Raw genomic sequence first — 6,385 nt, forward strand, 5'->3', positions numbered from 1 at the left:
GGTTCGGTGCGGAACTTATATGGGAAGATACACCAGGTGTCGATACGCTGTGCGATAACATCTTCAGCTCGCCACAGACACATTAAAGGTGAAAAATGGTGATTTCCTTACCAAGGTATTGCTAGCACTCCCGGTTTTCGTACGCCACATCCGGTCGTCCCATACATCTCTAGATGCGTTTTGACGAGACAAAACGGTTTCATTCTGGACTCTTTTCGCTGAGACCATTATTTTCCGAGATATAACCGAAAAACGTCGTTTTTCGCATCGAAAAAACTCCCGTTTTCACCATAAATGTCTCTGGGGCGAGCTGGAGATGTTATCGCACAGCGTATCGACTCCTGGTGTATCTTCCTATATAAGTTCCGCACCGAACCGCATATAGCCGTTTGCGGGATTATGCCTAGGGGGGGGGCCCAGCGGAGCAAAAGGTGTCAATTTCCCTCAAAGACCTAACTTTGACCCCTCGAGAGGGGTTGAAGGTCAGCCGATGGGTCAAAATGGACTCTGCCGCTAGTCTTAGGATATCTTGGAGTACTATAATCCAGGTGTACTTTTTCGGTCCCAGATTTTCACTCCACCCTACTGGAAATCCAGTATTTATCTAGAAGGAAAAAAAGATCACTTACTTTGGGTAGTTACTGAAACGGACAATAAATAATACAGAAAAGTGAAAAGAGAATAGATACATGAGATAGAAAATAAAACAGATTAAAGTTAATTTAGTGACATGAAAACCATCAAAGCTACCAGTATGATTTATCAAAATGAATGATGGCTACACAAAAGGCCCCAGTAAAAACACTACTTCAAAATTTCTAGATTTTCAGAAATTCTGACCAAACAAGGAATGCTTCTCGCAGGGTAATTAGAGTATAAATTTAACTTCAATGAAGAAAAGATGTCCTGTACTTGCCGGTAACATTGCAGGCATTCCATTCGTCAACTGCATAGAATTTAACATCTGGTAAAAGAGGAAAGTTTGTAATGAAGATAGTACTTTCAAGGCAGAAATTAAATGAGATATATGAAAATAATGACACTGATAGGGTAAACATTGTGTGACAGAAATGGGATTGCCTCTTTACCGAACTTACTTGGAGAGTTGATGGAATCACCCCATCTTGCTGTTGGGCCTGCAGGCCCATCAAAGCTTGCACTTCGGCCGGATTCATGTTAGCAGAGAACATGGCTGGAACAGATGGGACAGTCCCTTTAAAAATAACAACAAACGAGACACCAAGAAAGACGGAAGAGCAATCTCTAGGGTAAATTTCAGCCATCTTCTTTCTGTGAAGCGTCTGTAAATGATCTTAACAGGTCTCTTAAAGCCTGTGAACACCTCTTGTAGCCGGGGGCAAGGGGTGTGGGGGGTGTGGGGCTACAATCCAATGACGGAAATGGGCGCGGGCGAAGCTAAAGAAATTAATGAACTAGGGCTGACCGAAACGAAATAAAGATAAATATGTACACGTATGTATTTGGTCAGACACAAAGATTTTCTCGGCGTCGTAGGCCCACCTCCCCCTCGATTTCAAAAAATGGCGTCGTGCCAAGGGCAGACAGGGTTTGTTGTGAGAGAAAAATACTATCAACGCCATAATTTTCCAATTTCATTTCGAAGTTATCTACTTTTGGCGGCGTCGATATTGAATCGATGAAACAGTCATATCTTGCTGCTATGAGATATAAAATATGATTTTGGAGGTGCTGCATTTGACGCTCTTGTGCCACCAATACCCATTGTCCCTTTAAGAGATTAATTTTTGTCGGTCTGTTGTCGAAAACGCCTGGAAACTAACCGGGACCAAGATATCTGACAGCAGAGCACGGTTTTACTTACTTTTTGGTAGAAAATTTAGTCTATCACGCGGACAACTCGGACTTGCACTAGCAGATCAAGACTCGACGATGCGACGCTGTGAAATGTGAGGCGGAAACGGAAATAGAGGATGTGCTGAACGTACTCAAGACAGTGCAATTTTAGTGACAACCCATAAGAAAAAAAAAGGCATAAACCAAAAATCTACAGGAGGTAAGATAAAGTGCTTTTAATTATGTCGAACAACGAAATTAAATAGGGCTTAGAGCTACTTTATTTCACATTTTCCCAGTAAATATTTGATCTTTAAAGTTATGATGTACATTTGATAGGTTGCCACAATCCTATTCAATGTTGCCGTGCTTCATGAAAACACTGTCGATGGTCACAAAAACTTGTCATACAAAAGTTTCAAAACAAGTTTTGGATGGATCATGTTGAGAAGAACGCGGCATTGTGAGAGCACTTTGATCATTTTGGCATTTGGGCTTGTGTGCGTGTTTCGTCAACATGGCACTACAAGTGCAGGGTGGGATGCGTCGTGGAACCAGCCTAATCCATGGCCCAGATGGGTATTCTTACCATGCCAACAAGTTAATGAAAGGTGGGAGGTTGTATATGCGTTGCATACGACACGACGTACTGCACTGCAATGGATCGGCAAGCATCGACCCCAATTCTCCAGATGGCGACTTTCGCAGAAGTACACGTCACATCCACCCACCAGATCTTTTTGTTATCCATGAGCGGCGGTTCAGACGGGGAATTCTGGGCAGGTGTCGAGGAGGCGACCCCGCCAACTTTATTGACATTTACCATGAGGAGAGGAGGACACTGAGGTACCTGCTTAGATATGTCTCTTGGCTTGGGCCTGTTTGAGTCTGAACACCCCTGTTCTTGCTTACTTTCCCGTGTTCACATAATTCATATTCTTGTGTTTTTTTTTTTCAGAATTCCTGATGAAGCAGCTGGGGCTGTGCCGTTTGTGACGATACGACCAGCCATGCAAGCTGCTCGAATGGAGGGCAGGCCAAATCTTCCACATTCTCTTACCGATTTGGGCACTATCCTACAAAACCCACAGTTTGCAGATATCACAGAAACGCTTAGTAGTGCTGACAACCTTTTTGCTGCTGTTGTGGGCCAGACAGCCCAGAGAACAAGAGCTATCCTTTTTTTCTTTTGGCGTATGCTCAGGTACATGGAGCGAAATGTGGTGAAAGTTTTCTCTGACGGAACATTTGTAGTTCCTCTTAATTTAGGCTGCGCCCAGATCTGGGTTTTAAATACAGTTCGTCTGAATCATGTATGTGTAACTTAAAAATTATCGTAGAGTTTTCAGTATCATATCTCTATTCCATGTTACAAAAATCAGTTTTTAGCCCGCCCTTCTGCTTTGAAAAAGCTATCCAGCGGGCTTATGCAAACGACCTCGTGTCTGTCTGTCTGTCTGTGTGTCTGTCTGTCTGTCTGTCTGTCTGTCTGTCTGTCTGTCTGTTCCACTAGAAGGAGATGTGCTAGAGAGTTCAAATTTTCAGGGTATCTTAAGGTTCCCTCCTAGAAAACGAAACGCCTACGGCAAATCCTGGCAATCACCCCTAAGGGGCTGAAAAGGGGTATTAAAGAAAAAGGGGTAGGTCAAAAAAGTCAGAAAAAAATATTTTTTTTATGAGCTCCCAAGGGGTAACTCGTCAAAGTAGAGTCTTACGGGCGAAAATTTCGTCCGTTTTGCTCTATCTTTTACCGTTTAGGCGCTAGGGAGTTTCTCTCATGCCGCTCGTGAAAATTCTTAATAAAAAAATTAAATGATGTTTACTTTAACATAGCAACCTCCAAGCGAGTGCATGGTCATTCTAGCAGAAAACGTTACACCGTTGCCCGATCAGTTGGTTTCAGTGGGTGGGGCAGCAGGTCTATGATGTCCGTTATTCAGATGTTGGTAGCTGCTAATGCCTGATAGCAATTAAAAAGGCCGTTGGCTTTCCCTTTTTCCGGAGTCCGTAGCCTTTGCATCCTTTTGACAAATCGGTAAGTAATATTTCTCAGAATATTCTATACATCATTTGCGAATTCAATACAGAAATCAAAGCTTACTTTCTGAAGCGTCAGGCACTGTTTATTAAAGGTGAAACAAACATGGTCAACATGCTTCTAACGGGTTTGGTTAGGTTATGTATTTCGCCATTTATCCCTGCTGGTCTTTCCCTGATTTTCTATGACTTCACCCCAACCTCTCGTGCTGAAGGGATTACAATTCCACCCAGCAGTCGTATTTTTTCCAATAGTTAGGTGCTAGGATGGTATCTAGTGATCATTTCTTGAGGCGCAGCGTGAGGCGTTTGGTGTTTGTATTAGGCGCTAACTGGAAAACTTCCAGTCCACATCTTACTACCACTAATTCGTCTTGTTCTTCCATCATTACAGCTTTTACTGTGTGCCTTGATATCGGACACGATGGATCATCGGACAAAAGGTGGACGAATAAGGGGTGCCAGGGTTGTCAGTTGGCATCATTCTGAGAAGGAGAAGCTCTTCCGTTGCCTTATGGAAAATTGTCCTCCAGTACCAAGCGGCGACGAATTCCTCACCGATGCTATGCGTGTAAGTAACAGCACCAATATCCGATTGAACCTCATGCTACATTTTGCTCTAAACTGGTATTTTTTTTTCATTTGAAGGCTGTTCCTACTCGCTCCAGATATGCTATACAGTCTTACATCAGCAAGCACTTGCAGCGAGCAATTGCTGAAGAACTCTTCTACAGAGTGTTCAGGTCGGATTTTTCACTCCTAACTCCAAAACAGGAGAGGTTCCTCACGTAAGTTTTGCTAAACCATTACTTCACTACACATTTAAGTTCAAAACACTCAGATAGTACAATTTCATTTATTATTACAGGAAATTCATGGTTGATGAACCAGCTTTTCTTAGAGCAATGGCACAAGCAAGAATAGCAAAAACCAGAATGGCAAAACCCAGATTGCCAAAACCCAAAAATTCAAAACACCAAATGGGTAGTAAGCAGACCCTTGGCCTTGGCTCATCAGAATCATCGACCAAATTTGTCCCTAAACATACGTCCACACCATCTGTCGTGAGACGTTTCTCATCAAACACTCCATCAACATCGTCGGGGTATAGTAGTGACTTTAGCAGAGATGGCTTGCAGTCAGTAGTGGAAACTGTCTGCCAGGCAGTGTTTGCAAAGATGTCCCGGAACTCTGGGAACCCACGCACATCAAAGTCTGGCAGTACATCTCACTTTGGCTATGCAACAGAAGCAGCTTGTTTTTCAAGAGATGGCCAACAGTCTGACGACATTGCTCATGAGAGCCAATATATCTCAGATGGATCTGATTATTTAGATGACAAAAAGAAGGTGAAGTCGATAGAATACCTTGACTCTGAAACTGACATGAAGTGTTCAATTGATGGTGATGAGCCTGAAGTAGACGACCATAAAAATTCATATGTGGACAAGATGTCTAGACCTCTTCATCAAGATAATGAAGATGAAAATAGTGCATCTTGTTCATCAATGGAAGATCATAAAGATTATAATGTGGAGAAGATGTCTAGACCTCTTCATCAAGATAATGAAGATGAAAATAGTGATTCTTGTTCATCAATGGAAGACCATAAAAATTATAATGTGGAGAAGATGTCTAGACCTCTTCATCAAGATTATACAGATGGAAATAATGATTCTTCTTCAACAATTGAAGACAAGAATGACTTATCTGTTCAAGACCCGAAAGTCATCGAAGCCATGACTGCATTACAACAGGAAAATGATCTAGTACCTAACTTGGACAAATTGTTTAGATCATCAAACCTTAGTGCAAACCTAAGCATCGCGACGGCTGTGCAGCTTTTCAAAGATAGGGCTGATCTTCCATACAAAGCAGTGATAGTAGATGGCCAAATTTATATACGGCACAAATCAGCTGTGATTCAAAATGATGAGTCTACAGTGGTTCACACAGGCAACCCCATTGAGAAGAATTCACCAGCCGAAGATGTGAAGAAAAAAGATATCCTTACACGGCTCAAGCAAACAAATTTGGATTCTTTTGAACTTTCCATTCCGATACCAAATGATGATACCCCATGTGATATCAGTGTGGTGGATGCAACTGGAGTGGGAGAGCGCCCCCTCCGCCTATTCCTAGTGAATCAGTCTTTCATTGAATAATTTACTTATGACAGATGTCCAATTTTAAAGGAAATGATCCTTTTAATGGTGGTAATTTTTAAATGTTCCTTTTTAGTTATTAACGTTCTTACTGAATAGAATTTTATAGAATATAACCGAGTAAAAGGATACCAAAGATATCCATTTTAAACATATCATTGTGTTTGTAATTATTTAAGTAAACCTTATTTTGTGTTTACTGTTCTTGTTTCACATGACAATAGATTTAAAAGTAATTGTATCCTGTCTTCATTTTGGCGTTACTTTTACTTGTGTTCATGAAGCTACATTTTGCTCTATATTCCTATCATTTCATTTGTATTGAAAAAGCAGTGTTTGCAATTATTTTGGAGTTACTTTTTCTTTTG

The sequence above is a fragment of the Frankliniella occidentalis genome, unplaced genomic scaffold, assembly GCF_000697945.3.
Source record: "Frankliniella occidentalis isolate FOCC.00 unplaced genomic scaffold, Focc_3.1 Scaffold511, whole genome shotgun sequence".
Classification (NCBI taxonomy): Eukaryota; Metazoa; Arthropoda; class Insecta; order Thysanoptera; family Thripidae; genus Frankliniella; species Frankliniella occidentalis.